The sequence below is a fragment of the Triticum dicoccoides genome, chromosome 2A (genome assembly GCF_002162155.2).
Source record: "Triticum dicoccoides isolate Atlit2015 ecotype Zavitan chromosome 2A, WEW_v2.0, whole genome shotgun sequence".
NCBI classification, from domain to species: domain Eukaryota; kingdom Viridiplantae; phylum Streptophyta; class Magnoliopsida; order Poales; family Poaceae; genus Triticum; species Triticum dicoccoides.
Genome location: NC_041382.1, coordinates 280,126,720 through 280,144,426, shown reverse-complemented (window position 1 = coordinate 280,144,426; position 17,707 = coordinate 280,126,720). Strand labels below are relative to the sequence as shown.

At 45.2% G+C, this 17,707-nt stretch overlaps 1 long non-coding RNA gene across 1 annotated transcript; it reads right to left on the bottom strand.

Annotated features, from left to right (window-relative positions):
• Positions 1-11,004: 11,004 nt before the first annotated feature.
• LOC119359334 lies at positions 11,005-15,765 on the bottom strand. Its single transcript, XR_005172474.1, has 4 exons — positions 15,372-15,765; positions 15,180-15,274; positions 14,903-14,982; positions 11,005-11,895 (listed from the first exon to the last, which is right to left on the bottom strand). It is a non-coding gene; the product is annotated as an uncharacterized LOC119359334 (long non-coding RNA).
• Between the last annotated feature and the right edge of the window lie 1,942 nt (positions 15,766-17,707).

Below are 17,707 nucleotides of genomic sequence, written 5' to 3'. Positions count from 1 at the left end.
CACGATTTTTTCTGTTTGGCCCAAGATATCACAGATGTGTCTTTTTTGTAGTGGTGGGTGGTTAAGCACGCTACTACTATTACTTTAGCAGCAACACGCTTCCTGGGCACGCGCTACTGCTAAGTAGGGCCCGCCATGTGGCTAGTTTCAAAATTAGCAGTAGCAATGAGAGAACAAAAGCGCGCTACTGCTATTACTTGAGCAGTAGCACGGGTGGCAGAAATGCGCTGCTGCTAAACCTAGGTTGGTGGGTACTGTCGGTCGCTTTTAGTAGCAGCGCAGTTTGGCTAGGCCATGCTACTTCTAACTGAGTAGCAGTAGCGCATATTCTGAACCCGCGATACTGAAAGTTAGGAGTAGCGCCTCTTTTTGTACCACGCTGCTGCTAAGATTCTGTGTATATGGTTTTCCCTAGTAGTGTGTCCTTCTTTTCGAATACCTATTTATGAAGCACAAGATTAATAGATAGTAGCATAATAGTATTATAACCATACATTTTCTTGTGGTTTGACTTAATCTCACCATGCTTCTTTGCATCCCGTGATCTTCCAATTCTTGTGAACCAAACACCCAGATTGGCAGAAATCATGTGTTTTTAAATTCTCTGTTTTGCACATGCATGCCTAACCGATTACTGTGTATTTCCTATCCCTCCATTGTTAGAATCCTCCAATTCAAACGATCCCTTACAGAATTACTTCTCTTACACATAGTTATCAAAGAAAACCTTGTGTGGTTTGTGCTGCTCCAACGACAGAAGGGTCCAGCACTGCAAGGATCCGGCCTCCAGACTGTCTTTCGTCGCCTCAGATCTTCTTCCCCGCCACTAGCAGCCATTACAACTGCATTACCATCATCAACTGAGCAGATGACCTCAAGGACTACATGGGTCCGCAAGAGAGGTCGCACTCTTTCGTGTCTGCTTATGTTATGCATCGCTTAATATTACATGCTAGTTTATCGTCCTGTTCATCGATTAGACTCTGAGTCAGCTCCAAACTAATGGTACAAACAGTAAAGAAGCCATTATCTGTATTTTTTAACTGAAGACATTATCTGCCTGCTATCATTGGTTTTGTGTCTATCCATAGGTTGGTACCATCACTCTGGATTTCTGCATGCACTCCTTACATAATCTCACTATGTTTTATTCTTATGCATGTCGGTTATTGTACACAATGGAACTGAACATGTAGAGCAAAAGAGACGAGCTTTACGTGGCAATAAAATTTTATGCAGACGTCGCTCCATGGTAGGCGCAAAGAAAGCCCCCCTCCACCCATTTCGGATTGTAATCGAGAGGAAGATATCTATTCTGAGGGGGATTCAGAAGGAGAAGACCTGTAACACCCACCATGCGGCTATATCTCCCACGTGTCGAACCACGACTTAGAGGCACAACCGCATAGTAGGCATGTCGCAAGAGGGGCAATCTTTACACATCCCATGTACTGAATAAGAAAGGGATAAAGAGTTGTCTTACAATCGCCACTTCACACAATACATAAATTTAGCATTACATCATCCAGAATACAATCAAGGTCCGACTATAGAACCAACATAAATAAAGACAACCCCAAATGCAAAACATCCCCGATCGTCCCAACTGGGCTCCTCTACTGGTCGTCCGTAAAGGAAACATAGTAACGTCCTAAATCCTCGTCGAACTCCCACTTGAGTTCGGTCGCGTGCCCTGCACTGGATCGTCGGCACATGCATCTGGTTTTTGGAACTAAACTGCGAGTCATGGGGACTCAGCAATCTCACACCCTCGCGATCAAGATTATTTAAGCTTATGGGTAGCAAAGGGTAGTGAGGTGGAGCTGCAGCAAGCACTAGCATATATGGTGGCTAACTTACACAAAGGAGAGCACGAAGAGGAGCAAAGCACGGTCGAGAAGCTATAATGATCAAGAAGTGATCCTGAAACTACTTACGTTCAATTATAAAACGAGACCGTGTTCTATTCCCGGACTCCGCCGAAAAGAGACCATCACGGCTATACACGCGGTTGATTCTTTTTAATTAAGTTAAGTTTCAAGTTTTCTACAACCGGATATTAACAAATTCCAATCTGCCCATAACCGCGGGCATGGCTTTCGAAAGTTCAAAACCCTGCAGGGGTGTCCCAACTTAGCCCATCACAAGCTCTCACGATCAACGAAGGATATTCCTTCTCCCAGGATGACCTGATCGGACTCGGAATCCCGGTTACAAGACATTTCGTCAATGGTAAAACAAGACCAGCAAAGCCGCCCGAATGTGCCGACAAATCCCGATAGGAGTAGCACATATCTCGTTTTCAGGGCACACCAGATTGTCCAAGATTCCGGTAGTCCAACCCAGAGTTGCCCCTGGTGGCCATGGCTGCTGACATGTTGGACCAACACTCAGAGGAGCACTGGCTCGGGGGTTTAAAATAAAGATGACCCTCGAGTCTGCAGAACCCAAGGGAAAAAGGCTTAGGTGGCAAATGGTAAAACCAAGGTTGGGCCTTGCTGGAGGATTTTTATTCAAGGCGAACTCTCAAGGGGTTCCCATTATAACCCAACCGCATAAGGAACGCAAAATCAAGGAACATAACACCGGTATGACGGAAACTAGGGCGGCAAGAGTGGAACAAAACACTAGGCAAAAGGTCGATCCTTCCACCCTTTACCGAGTATATAGATGCATTAAAGTAAACAAGATATGATAGTAATGATATCCAAACAATAATCATGTTCCAACAAGGAACAAACTCCATCTTCACCTGCAACTAGCAACACTATAAGAGGGGCTGAGCAAAGCGGTAACATAGCCAAACAACGGTTTGCTAGGAAAGGTGGGTTAGAGGCTTGTCATGGCAATATGGGAGGCATGATATAGCCAGTGGTAGGGATCGCGGCATAGCAATAGAGCGAACAACTAGCAAGCAACGATAGAAGTGATTTCTAGGGAAGGGTCATCTTGCCTGCAAAGTTCTGCGAGTTGACGAAAACTTGATCCTTGTAAGCGTACTCAACGGGTTCCTCGATCACGAGCTCGTCTCCCGGCTCTACCCAAGGCAAGCACACAAGCAAAAGACCAACAATCAATCACGGTGCAATGCACAAGCAACATGATGCTAAACATGACATGACATGCGGGATGTAATTAGTTACCGTGATGGCGTAGAGCTCGGCTAATGTCGAGGCACCACCAACGGTGGGCGTGCAAGTGACGGAGGGGCCGCTTGCTGCCGAGGTGACGGCCAGCGTATTCTTCCCACACCCAGGTGTATTAAGGTGCAATGTCGGTGCCGCCGCGGGAGACACCAATGCCACCTCCGCCTGAGACACCAATGGCGCCGCCGGCGCGTTGCGTGAGTTGCTGCCCGTGAAGCTGGGAATCGGGGGCGGCCCCTGTTGGCCGCCCGCAATCCACGCCTGCAGCCCAGAAACCAAGGTAGGCATAATGGCGGTGATCGTCACTACCAGTTGGTCTCACACTTGCTCTTTGACGATCTCCGGAATCCGCGCCACTTCTGCCTTGAGTTGTTGAACCTCGCACTCCTGGCTTTTCGAGCTGGTTTGTCTCTCCTTTCGCCCAGTGGTATAGTACTCCGACCATTTCGTGGACAAGCCTTTGCCGGCCACACGACCAGCTGACGATGGCTTACTGAGCTAATCCTTGTTTTTCATTATGTTCAATGCCCTATTTAAAGGGATGTCGAAAGGGGAGCTTTGAGACGACCCCGCGCTACTGCTTTGAGTTTCCTGCGGAAGGAATGTGAACCATTTAGAAAATTGTCTTCATTAATAAGAATGCAACAATATGGACCTAATTACACGGGGGTGTATTCCTAACCAGAACATGCTCAAGCGCCTTGGTCTTCGGATCCGTGGTAAACTCCTTGGTTACCTGGTCCACCTTGTACTGGGCCCTGACATAGTTCCTAGTCTGTTTGTCACGGTATTTCTCGAAGAGGGGCGGTAGGCCTTGCTCGGCACGCTCCGCATCCTCCTTGTCCTATATAGGTTCCGCCACTCGATAACCGTCGGGACCGAGCTTGTGGACCCCTTAGTTCAAGTGCCGCATCTCTTTCCCCCACTGACTTGATTCCACGGTTGCGTTGCTCTCTCACTTGATCTTGAACTCCAAGTAGTCATCTTCGCTGATCGAAGGATGTTTCTCCTTGATCTTCTCATAACTATCACATTTTCCAATCATTCTCTTCACGGCAGCTCTCCAAGTAGCCAGGGCCGTGCTCATCTTCGTGAGGGCGGCACTGTTCACTTTATTCCCTGAGAGGCGTGTGTATGCGAAGTCACCGGGGAACTTGTATCGTTCGTGCAGTTTCGTGAAGAGGAGGTTGCGCAAATTCCCTCGGTCACGATGCCTTAGGTTCTCGGTGTTGATCGAGACGATGCTCCAGATAATGCACCCGAGCTGTCCCCCATACCCCTTGACTATTTATGGGGGCGCCGTTGGATGCCCCTCGAAGGACACTTCAGTAAATTCCTCCTTGATGGTGCCGAGCATGTTAGGGCGCCGGTCCTTCCGTTGCCTCTTTGGTTGGCTGCCATCTATGCATGCGCTGGCATCATCAGTGGTGGCATCCTCGGCGGCACCATCTGTGGTGGCATCCCCGATGCCACTACGGGTTGTGTAGTCAGGATTGGTGTCTTTTACGGCGTCCTCATAGCGGTGAGGTTCTTCCTCCATCTCCTGGGACAGCTCCCACAATGCCTTGCTGCCCAAACCGCCGACCTCATCATTGTGGGCCATGTTTTGCTCTAAATAGGAAAAATGTTTGGTCAAAAAGTTGGTTATTGTCAAGGAACTAGATCACATCATTTAGGGTTTGTGATGAATTATCATGGTCTCATCATTTAGTGTTTGTCAATAGCGAGGCATCCTAAAAGCTAAGCTTTTATCATTTAGGGTTTGTCGACGTCGAGGCACCCTAAAAGCCTAAGCTTTCATCATTTAAGTTTTTATTGACACTAAGGCACCCTAAAAGCCAAGGTTTTATCATTTAGGGTTTTTCGACACTGAGGCACCCTAAATGCTAAGTTAACTTTTCATCATTTAGGGTTTATTGATGCCTAGGCACCCTAGGTTGACTGATATATATGGGTACTCTAAATGGCAGATCGCATCGGCAGCACTGCCTACTCGAGTGCCTAGGAAAATAGCGCTGGTGCTTCCGATCATGCTACCCCCTCACAGCCAGAGAAACAGAGAAGGCAACTTGTAGGTCAAACTATCCCAAACAGAGTATTATATCACAAGCACACACATATGTATATATATCACACATACTTGAGTTAACACAGACTACAAAATGAAACAAGTTCATAAGGTTGGATACACATATATGGTGACAGATAGAGTAATAACTATGAGTTGGTATCACACTTCTATATGTATAACACAAGAGGTAGTTGATCCTACTTAATGAAATACTAAGATACCCAGGCCCATGCATTAGTCGCAAGTACCCCAGATGTCCTATTTTTAGCAAAGTCATGCTAAAATTCACGGAAGATTTCAGCATGACCTTTGCTGAAAATAGGACATATGGAGTACCCGAATTTGCCGGAACGGAAGTTAATCGACATTCCGGCAAACTCAAGGGCCTCTCGGGGTACCTGCAAAATCATCACGACACGATGGTTGGAGACAAAACCAAACAAACTAGCACCACAATGTGCCTCTACTTTCATATGGATGAAAAGGCAAACTAGCACCACAATGTGCCACACTGAACATCCAAACATCACTTCAGTGCATACTACGCTTCAAAGCCAACTGATCATCATAGGCAGTATATGTATCGGCAGCACATGACAAATAATGCTATATAATATGAAGAGAAATAATTGCAAACTAATTGTACATATAAAAAGGGCAAGAACACAAATATGATCATCTGAAATGAAGTTTGAATATAACAGCAGTAGACCAGAACTTTGTCCTCAAAGTGAGGTAAAAGTGCTAGTAAATGTAATTTCTTGAGACCACAATTGTAGTTCGCTTGCAGCACGCAACCAAATAAGCAAGCAGCAGGCAACCAAAAGTGCTCGTAACTAACAGGTGTAACACAGATAGAATTGGATTCTATGTCAGACTTTCAACAGGAACAGTTAATATCCATGACACGATAGACCAGTGAACTACATGTAGACCATAAAGGTGCCAACAACACGATAGACCAATGGGCTACATGAGCAAAATTATTTAATAGTCATCTATGTCACCTAGTACTATCTTATTAAGCAGAACATGCTGACATGTGAATTAATGGTTAAAAAAGTTACTCCTGAAAAAACACCTTACAAAGCTAGAGAGATCACTAATTATGAATGTTCTAAGAGCAATGAAAAGACTTGCTCACATAGCGGTATGGACTATGCACTGACCATAGTTAGCAATGATAGAATAATTATTTGGAGTGTGAAATTTGCAAAGGATAGTGCCAATAGAGGAATACAACTGAATAAAATAAAATTCCATTAGCAGGTCTCCAGGTTTGGAATGGACCGAACTTATTTGGTGCAGACTATATATAAGTATAATAACACTGCCATATATGCCTCACACGTCCATAGTTAGAATAGCAAGGAAAAACTCCATATGAATTGTTTCCTGTGCATCAGTCCGGCGCCTTTTGGCCAGGCATCAGGAACCATGTAATTATAAACTACCATCTATCAATTAGTACAATACCATTAGGAATATGCACTAAATTAGGAATTTAAATAAGCTAATATACCTGTGATGAAATCAACCCATACAAAACTCATTCTATATTTTTTCCAGCTCACCCAAAGCCTAAAAATATGTTGAGGACACACACAACATATGAATCTACACATAGGTTTTCATGCTGGGATTTATCCATGAGAATTAGAAACATAGAAGCAGGATATGCAAGTAAGTTTGCTTCTTTACCTCTGATTACAGGGAGAAGGGGAAGAGCAGAGACACAAGGCATGCTCCTGCTGCTCGAGGTGGATGGGGATAGCCGATGCGGTCAGAGGTCGAGCTCCTGCTGCTCGAGGCAGACCCGAGGGCGGTGAGGCTCCTGCATTGGCCGTTGGCGGTGGTCGACGAGGGGCAGCGCCGGTGGAGAGCAGTTGGGCGGCGGCCAGAGAAGACAAAAGAGGAGGCGTGCGTGGGTGGAGCTCCTGCGGCGGTGGTTGAGGAGGGGTCGTGCCGGTGGCCCGCGCCGCCAGCAAACCCTAAATCGCGAGGAGGCCTGCTCGAGGAGGAAGCGCGTGAGGATGCTGGCTACCAGTGGAGTGGCTCGGCGACGTTGGTGCTCGACGGTGCTGCTCTGGAGTGGGGCGACGACGGTGGTGGCTGCTCTAGAGTGGGGCGATGATGGTGGATGGGTTGTTGGGGCAGCAGAGAGGATGGTGGAGTGGATACCGTGATGGGGATTAGGGATTTTAGTCGGGGGAGGGATAGCAATGGCGCACCACCTAGCGGTGCTCCATAAGTAACTTTTTTTGGATAGCAATGGCGCACCACCCAGTGGTGCGCCATAAGTAACTTTTTTTTGTATACCAATGGCCCACCACCCGGCGGTGCGCCATTAGTAATTTATTATTATTATTATTATTATTATTTGTTGCATCTAATAATTTTCTATAAAATGAATATGAATATGAATATGAAATAGTAATAATTTTTTAAAAAATATCATCAAATTTGTTATTTGAAAATATTTATGAATATGAAAAAATATCATCAAATTTGAAAAAATATTCCTGAATTCAAAACGTGCCCATGAAATTTAAAAATATTCTTGAGTTTAAAAAATATTAAGAAATTCAATACTTTTTGTGAGTTAGAAATTCAATACCATGATAAACATAAATAAATATTCATGAGGACTAGAACAGAAGAAATATCATTTCAATATGTTGAATTACAATCAAGAAATGAAGACTACGATTTAAATACAATCGATCTTAGCTAGCTATCTTTTCACAATCTACTTACCGTTCTTTTTCGCAAATGGAGATCTTGTGTGGAACGAACGTCCTTTAGGTAGGGTGGTCCTGCTTCTTCTTGTCGTGTGTCACACTTCATCGTCATCGTCATGTTCCATCTTCGGGTCACTGTACTTGTCGAAGTCTTGATCATTGGCGACTCCTGCCATTCCGATGATCTTCCTTTTGCCTCTCCTCACGACAACACAACTGGGCTTTGACGGGTCGGTATTGAAGAAGCATTGGTCCACTTGGGAAGCCAATACCCATGGCTCATTTTTCGTAGTGACGTTTGCGCCCGCGGTCTTGGATTTGGATTCGGGTATAACCATGGTGGTGAATTACCGGTCTTCTTTTAGGACGCTCTTGGCCCATCTGACACGGAACATCGGGACCTTCTCTTCAGCATAGCTCAGCTCCCAGATCTCCTTGATCCTTCCGTGGTATCTGTCCTGGTCATTACCGGTGTAGGATTCCATCGTTACCCTGAAGTTCTAATAACCATCGCTCTTCATGTCCTTGTCCTTGGTGTAGAATGTGTAGCCGTTGATATCGTACGCCTCATAGGTCATCAGGTTGTGCTCGGCGCCCTGTTACAAGGCGAATATGAGTTTTTCTTTCGCGGAAGAATCCTCATGTAAAGGGTACGACAAAAGCTTCTCCTTGAACCAATGCGAGAAACATGAGTTGTGCTCTTTGATTATCTCTCCGTCCGTCCTCTGTTGGCCTCGGTCGTTGTACGTCTTCTCAATAAAGGTTTTGTGCTCTACCACCCAAGGATCGACCAAGTCTATGTGTTGTAGCGCGACTAGGTTTGCTCTTTCAAAGTCGGCGAGTCGACCCTCGATGTCGACATGCATTTTGCGGCGACCATCGCGATGACCCCATCTAGCGAGCCCGTGGAGGTGCCTGTTGACGGGCAGACCAACGGGGTTCTCGATGCCTAGATAATTCATGCAGTAGGAGATGCACTCTTAGGTCAGAAAGCCCCTGGCTATGCTTCCCTCTGGACGTGACATGTTGCAAACGTATCCTTTGATGACACGATTCATCCTTTCGAACGTCGACTCGAGTTGGATGATATCCTCCATGATATGGACCAGCAGATGCACCATAACATCGAAGAATGCGGGCGGGAAGTACATCTCAAGCTCGCATAGTATCACCACGATATCTTCCTGTAGCCTTCTGAGTTGCCTCACGCCAACCGACTTCCGAGAGATGACGTTGAAAAAATTGCATAGGCCAAATAGCGTTTCACGGACGTGCACGTCGATGATCCCATGGATTGCAACTTGAAGTATCTGCGTCATCAGCACGTGACAGTCGTGAGACTTCATCCCGCTGAACTTCTGCTTCACTTAGTCTAGGTATCTACTTATCTTCCCCGCGTAACCGTAAGGAAGTTTTACTCCTACGAGGCAGGTGAAAAACTGCTCGATCTCCTCCTGACATAGAGTGAAGCACGTGGGAGGGTAGTCATTTCCGGTCTTCTTGGCCTTTTTGCCTTTGCGACGACTTTCTGTGTCCTTCTTCGCCTCATCATCATCATTAGCGTGAAGCTCCTCCCTGATGCCCATTGACTCCAAGTCTGCCCTTTCTTTCGGCCCATCTTTGGTCCTCTCTGGCATGTTGAGCAGGGTACCAAGCAGACTCTCGCACACGTTCTTCGTGATATGCATGACATCAAGGCTGTGAGGCACACAATGGATGACATGTTCTCGTCGAAGCATGCGTCGATCATTTTGTGGTTTGCCTTCATCTCGAGAGCCATGAGCGTTACTTTCAGGCGGGTGTCCTCGGGCCTGCATCCTTCATTCAATGGACTAACCGCATCTATCTCCAGTTGATCCAGCTTGGCTTTCTCTCGGGCGGCAGCTCTTGCATTATCCGTCTGCTTAAGAAGTAGCTCTTGAATATGAGGGTCCTGCACCCAGCCCATTGATGGTCCATCATCGTCTGCTCCGGCATCTTCATCTTCATGATCATGCCCTTCGTCCTGATCTTCCTCATCATCATGTCCGGCATCTTCAACATGACGACTGTGTACTGCATCACCGTCGTGATCATGTCTTGGAGATTCTTTGTCTTCTCGCCTGCCCTAGCCGCGGTGGTTGTCTTACTGCCCTTCCTCATTTTTTGCCCGGCCCCCATGGACAACTTCATAGTCATCTTCATCACCTTCCCACCGATAGCCATCCATGAAACCACGCAAGAGTAGGTGGTCCCGCACCTGCCCGGAATCCGCATCCGCATTAAGGCTCTTCAGCTTGCATCTTCGACGCGGACATCTTATCTCCATCTCGTTCTTTTGAAGCATCTCGGCCTTCGCGGAGCTCAAAAACCTATTCACGATGCCTTCAGTCATCGTGCGGACCATGGTCGCCTGCGGGGTAGAGCAGAATGATATTTTAGAACCAAGAAAAAATTTGGCATGACTGCCTAAAAATAGGACAAAAAATGCATAGTGCCAAATTCTCGCCGAAACGGAAATGAATCAACATTCCGGCAAAATATTGGCAACTATCGCATTTCAAATAACGGTACCTGCAAATACAAACATATATGCAACACCACAAACATATGCAACACCACAAACATACGTAGACCTAGCTAGGCCATAAAAAGTGCATGTGCACGTTGTTGTTGGAGGGAGAAAAAGGTAGATCTACAACCTAAAGAAAGCTTTCCCCTTCTTACCTATCACAAAAAGGTAATTTAACCATTAATTTGGGTGAATCTATGTTGCAAATGAGCTGAGGAGGAGGTGGCACCCGCGACAAGCTTGGAGGAGGAGGTGGAGAGAATGAAATGGGGAAAGTGAGTGTGGTAGGTGTGGCTTTCCAAAATATCTAGCTGGTCTCAAGTTACTAATGGTGCACCTCCTAAAAATGCGCCATTAGTAACCCTGGTTACTAATGGTGCACCAGTTAGGGGTGCGCCATTACTAGTTTTGCAAAAAATAATAATTGTTAGTAGTGGCGCACCTTGTTTGTGGATCGCCATTACTAGTTTGAACTAGTAATGGCGCACTTCACAAAGGTGCGCCATTACTAGTTTTGAAAAAAAAGTAAAAAAATGTGTTAGTTCTGGCGCACGGAGCGTGTGCTGCGCCATTACTAGTTAAAACTAGTAATGGCACACTGTGCCTTGGTGCGCCATTAATAGTTTTGGAAAAATAATACTCCCTCCGTTCACTTTTGTAAGGCGCCGAAGGAGATTTCCGACAGCCCCCAAAAATCGCTAATGGACAACAATGCCCTTCGATCAATTTGAAATTCAAAAACCATCGGGATCGCATCGCCAAGTGTGTCGCCTCCAAGCGCGTCGCCGGCTCGCCTCCCAGCTTCTCCCTGCCCACCTCGCCTAGATTCTCCTCGCCAGGATCTCCTCCCTTCCCACCTCGCTGAGATTCTCCTCCACCCAGGATCTCCTCCTCCCTGCCCAGCTTCTTGCTCATCCAGGAACCTCGCCGCCGGCCCAGGAGGGCACCTTGCCGGCCGCCGGCCCCAGCAGCACCTTGTTGGCCGCTGGCCCCAGCAGCAATTTGCCGGCATGGTCAAGCTCGCCCAGAACCACCTCCCTTCTTCCCCGTGTCGCCAGAAGGTCCATCTCGCCAGGGGCCGGGGAGAAGATCAGGAGCTCCTCATGCGTGACCACCTCTAGGCTCGGTGCTCCTTGCCGGCTTGTCCCCTGGCAACAGTAGCAGATCCTCAATTGTAGCTCCTTGCCTTCGGCAGCAGATCCTCAACAGAAGAAACAATAGCAGATCATTAGCCCTCAATAGAAGCAACATCAGCAGATCCTCAACATCGATAGTAGCAAATCACTGGCCCTCAACAGAAGCAACAGCAGTAGATCGTTGTCCCAATTGCAAGCATGGTTGTCCCAAACCTCAATTTCACTCCACCAGAAGAAGGCAACAAAGAACCTGAAGAAGAAGGCAACAATGCTGGTCAAAATTCAGGTATAATATCTTCTAATCTTGCATCAAATTATGCCTCAGAGATGTAACAGAGAAGGGATTGCTAAGATTGAATAGTGCATATGAGGAAGCTTCATTTTTTCACAGGTTATTCAAAACTACTCCACTATGGAGTAGTAAAGTGGCTAAATCAAAACAAATGGATATCAGAGTCTTCTCCATGGAAGGCTAAAAAAGATTACTCCACTAGAATGGAGTAATTAACATTCTAGTGGAGTAATCAAATTTGTTGTTGCCTTTCTTTCCTTCTGTATGGAGTAATTAAAATTACAACAAAGAAATGTCATGGTACACCAGGCATACTAGAAAGAAGATAACGCAAGCAACATTAATTTCAGCAAGCAACATTTACATTTATATTTTCAGCAAGCAAGCAACATTTATACTTTCAACAAGCAATAGAGGTCTCCTGGACAATTGTGGGGGTATTTTAGTTTTTGCCTCATTTGCTTATAGGCAAACTGAACAAACTCCATAAGAACCGTGGTGTACCTCAAACATCATATACTCTCACAACATGTATGTGTGTGTAAATAAACATATACTCTGACATCTAGGAATGGAAAAAAACTGCTGCAAGAACAGCGGTGTACCTCAAAATATTTTTATACTACTCCAAATTAAAAAGAAAAAGCAATGCAAAAACATATTATGGAGTAATTTGCTTGCTTGCCTGCAACGGAGGTCAATCCTGGAGTATAAAGTTTAGTTTATATTTACAAATTTAGTTTACATTTACATTTTCAGCAACCAGCATTTATGTTTATATTTACAACAAGCAAAGCAAGCAATACTCCTATCCCATGGAATTTTTATTGCTATTATTGACCTCTTGCTTACATTTCCAGCAACCAATTTGTAATATTCTTGCAATAATTAATTTTATTATTATATTGCTATTGTAGGAGTACAAAGGCAAAGGAATTGGCTCACTGATGCACAGAGATATGCCGCTTACATGTCCTTGGAAACCCTCCATAAGGGTAGAGGAGGCAAGTTCAAGGGAACAAACAAGAAGGACGTGGCTGCAATATTTGGAGCACATGTTCGATTTATTCAAAGAATATGGGAGAAGGCAATGAAACCGAAAGGCCTTGGTCAGCAGGTGGATGTTTCAAACAAAAGAAAGGAAAATTGTGGAAGGAAATCTTATGATGATATCCTATCTCTCATTCCGACAATTCCCTTAAACAAGAGGTCAACTATTCGATCTCTTGCCAAGGCACTAGGTGTAAGCCCTACTACACTATACAAGAAGTTCAAGTTGAATAAGATAAGGAGACACTCCAATAGGGTAAAGCCGGTACTGACAGAGAAATATAAGAGAGATAGGGTGGATTTTTGCCTCTCTATGCTAGATGGGGCAACATTAGGAGATGTAAGCCCTAGTTTCAGGAGTATGCATAATATTGTTCACATCGATGAGAAATGGTTCTCCATGACCAAGAAAAAAAAGGAACTACTATCTACTGCCTGACGAAGAGGACCCGAAAAGACCTGTCAAAAACTCTATTGGAAAAGTGATGTTTCTCACAGCGGTAGAAAGACCACGGTTTGACGAAGATGGGAACATGACATTCTCCGGAAAAATTGGGGTATGGCCATTCGTGAGAGTGGCTGTAGCAGCAAAAAGAAGCAAGAACAGGGAAAAAGGGACATTCGAAATAAAGCCTGTCATAGTGATGAGGGATGTGATGAGAGAGTACATTATACAGAAGGTTGTGCCAGCAATTCAAGCATTGTGGCCTGCAGATGATGATGGACAACCCATTTTTATCCAGCAAGATAACACAAGAACACACATCCTACCTAATGATCAAGCATTCGCAGAAGTTGTCGACGAAAGTGGCTTGGACATTAGAATAATGTATCACCCTCTAAATTCTCTAGACATGAACGCCTTGGACCTTGGGTTCTTCATCTCTATTCAATCGCTAACAGACTGCAAAAGTCCAAAAACTATTCCAGAGCTAATTAAAGGTGTTCAAGAGGAGTTCAATGGATATGAAGTTTCAAAACTTAACAGAGTATTCACAACTCTGCAGACTTGCACGGTTGAAGTAATGAAGAATGGTGGAGCCAATAAATACAAAATCCCGCACATGAACACGGATACGCTAGAAAGGCTACAACTGCTACCGCCCAAGGTCTCAGCTCCTCCTAAAGTGTATGCAATGGCACTAGAGATGCTTCGACGCTGATCCTACTCCAGTTTGTTGTGTACTTGTTGTGTATTCTACTCCAGTTTGTTGGAGTATGTGATTATGTGTGTGCTTGGAGTCTATATTTACTATTGCCACACACTATATTTTATGCTATCTGTTGCTACTCCAGCTTAAACTTGGAGTACTTGCTACATATTGGAATATATATAGTCCAGTATTTATTGTTGGAAAAGAAGAGAGCTGAAGCAAAGAATATATACTCCAGTATTTATTGTTGGGATATATACTCCAGTATAGATAGATAGATACTCCAGTAGATAGATAGACGGATAGATAATCCTAGCAAGTTGCAAACACTGCAGCAAACTTGCTTGCAAGAAAAATGAGATGCAAACAGAGATCCAAACTTGCTTGCAATAAAACAGAGATGCAAAGCTCTTTAACTGAATTTTTACTCCAAGAATAGGAGTATCATGACTTCTTAACTGAATTTTTAACATTCAATGCATTGTCGATGAACTACTCCGAAAACAATTCATGTCGATCAACTCTTTCAGTTGGGTTAAATTATGCAAAACATTATTCAGTTGGGTTAAATTATGGAATGCCAAGACTGTCACATCTAGGCTATGCAAAACATCACAACCTTTCTCCTTCATTTTTTATTCTCCAAAAAATAGAGCTAGAGTACACTTTATATCAAACAACTAACTAGATTAAACTTTATGTCAACCAATTTATACTCCAGCAAGCAAAAGCAGGTGCAGGTGCGGTGAGAAGATAGCAACCTGGGGGAAGATGCCTCTTGTGGGAGTGGTGGGCAGTGATTCAAGCGCTGGTGGCGTCGCCGTCTCATCCTCTGACGCTGCTGCAGAGTGGCGAAATGTACATTCAGACAAACAAATTAGTTTGCAACTTTGATACAGTTAAGGTACGAGCAGAATGTCATTAGATGCTTAAGCAAAGGGTTTTAGTGTAGTGTCAATTAGCTTCCCCAGAGCAAAATGCAATAGGCCCTGCAAGTTCATAGTGCAGTGTCAATTAGCTTCAGTAATGTACACTCACTTGTACAATGGCAGTGGCAGATTAAGCATGAAGAATTACGTAGAGGGGGGAGCCCGGGAGTAATTTCCGTGGAGCTAGGATTTGCGTCGCTATATCTGCAAATCACAACGAATGGAACAGACAAGACCTTGCTTGCTTAACCGGAGTTCAGTTGGTTCCCTGAAAAGAAATTGCTCTAAGTGGAACACATACCTCTGCACTTGAGCTGGACATAGAGGGACTTTCAGACCTTGGCGAGGGAGATGGCGATTGTGCGGCTGATGGGGAGGCCGAAGGGCACGTTTCCGGTGAGGATGAGGCACGCGCAGTCGACACCGGTGCAGCTCCGGTCGCCTCTCCTCTCCAATGCCTGCAGGTACTTGGCCGGCATCACCTCCTCCCTCTTCCAGTCGAAACCAACAAGCGGTCCCAGCTCAAGAAGAACATCTTCCGGTGCAGCTACCAGATCCGGACAGCAGCAGCTCCGGGCAGGAAACCATTAGCAGCAGCTCCGCAGATCGAGCACCGGCGACGCGCGCGGGGAGAGGGCGCCAGCACCGGCAATGCATGAGGGAGAGATGTGGGTGAGTCGAGAGTGAGAGAGGGATGCGAGTGTTTCGCTACCGTGTCCCTGACCGACACAGGGGTAAAAATGGAAAACACGCTTTTTGTGCGTTACCGAGCGAGTTTGTACTAGATTTTGCTCAGCGCCTTATAAAAGTGAACGGAGGGAGTAATAAAAAAATTCCTACTAATGGCGCACCGTGTGTCTGGTGCACCATTAATAATGAGGACACTAATGGCGCACCTATACCTGGTGCGCCACTGCTACCACATACATGGTGTGGCATTAATATCCATATTGGCTATAGCCTTTTTCCTAGTAGTGAGAGCAACTGCCTCAAATGTTCTTTACCCCTTAAGTCATATTCGTTGATGCTCGCGCATTCCCGTAGGATGCATGCAACTTGCTTCCCGTAGCACTTGCGAGGTTCTTCCGGATCTAATTGCTCAAACTTGCCAGGGGCCATCTTTGTGAGCACCAGTCATCCGATGCCAAGTTTGTTAGGTTTTCGTATCCTTTGCTTCTTATTTTCGGTAGCGGATTCGGTGTGGGTACCTTCCCCGCTGGTATCTTCCCCGCCGATATCTTCCCCACCATCTCGGTGCCGCCATCGGTGCCGGCGCTGTCGGTGTCTATGTCGGTGTCAGTACCATCATTGAGGTCACCCTGCAAACCTTGATTGTGTAGCAGACAAAAAGTTGAGGTACTATTGTTCACCCTCATAATCCATCTTGTCTACATCGTGGTCAGAAGGCCTGGTCCCTTCGTTGTTCGACATGTTTCCCACGATTAAGTCTCCTTGTTTAATTGTTAAACTATAACAAAAATGAGTAATGACATAAAAAAGGTCTATGGTTTCCCGGAATGTCGTTTCCCAACGAATCCCAGCACACGATATGCCTACTTTCTAGCACAAGTCATGCGAAAATTCACGGGAAATTTCGGCATGACCTTTGCTAAAAAGTGGACATACCGAGCGCCTGAAATTCACAGGAACGGAAATGAATCAACATTCCAGTCAAACATAGGCCACTTGGATCATATACCGTGCACATAACCATCATTTTCCAAACATCACATGTCCAAATCACATGTCCACACATTAGATGTCCACTTCAAATTTGCATATAAAAGCAAGAAAAATATAGAACTTGAAGAAAATGCAAGAAGTCCTTTTTCTTCACAACATTTGAAACTAAATTCAGCCTACCTAAATTTTTGTCCTAATTTGAAACCTAGCTAAATTTCTATCCTAATTTGAAAACCTAAGGTTCATAATAATTAACTAGGTTCGTACTACCTAATCTATCCTAGGGTTCATACTAATTCACCTTGGGTTAATTAATTCTATTTTATATTTAAATATCAACAATTGATTTAACTAAAAAAATGAAATACCTAGAATTCTGTTAACTACACCTAAAACAACTAAAATATCTAGAATTCATTTAATACATACTAATTCTGTCTTTTTAACTAGGGTTCATACCAACTAATTGACTACAGGGTTCATACTAATTTTTTTAAATAGAAACAATTCCTTTAACAAAAAATAGCAATAGTTCGAAACCTAGGGTTCATACTAACTACCACTAAAATAGCCACTCATCTGTCTAGGGTTCACACTAACTACCTAGGTTCATACTAACAGAGAGAGAGAGAGAGAGTAGAGAGCAGACAAGAGGGATGGGGATAGGGCTCAGAGCATCTCCAGCCGCGCCCCCAACAGGCCCCAGGGCGCCTTTTTACTCGCCGGCACCGAAAACCCCCCAGTTGCACCCCAAGACGCCGAAAACCGATGGCTCGGCCCGTTTTTGGGCCCGACAAATGTAGGCCGAACAGCGCACTGGGTGAGCTCAAGGGCTCTGGCACAAGGGAAAACACGCCTGGGCCACACTATTAGGCGAAAAGTCAAGCCATTCGTCCAGAATCGCCCCCACCCCTTGCGCGCTCGGCAACCACCCTATCGATCCCGGCGCCGCCC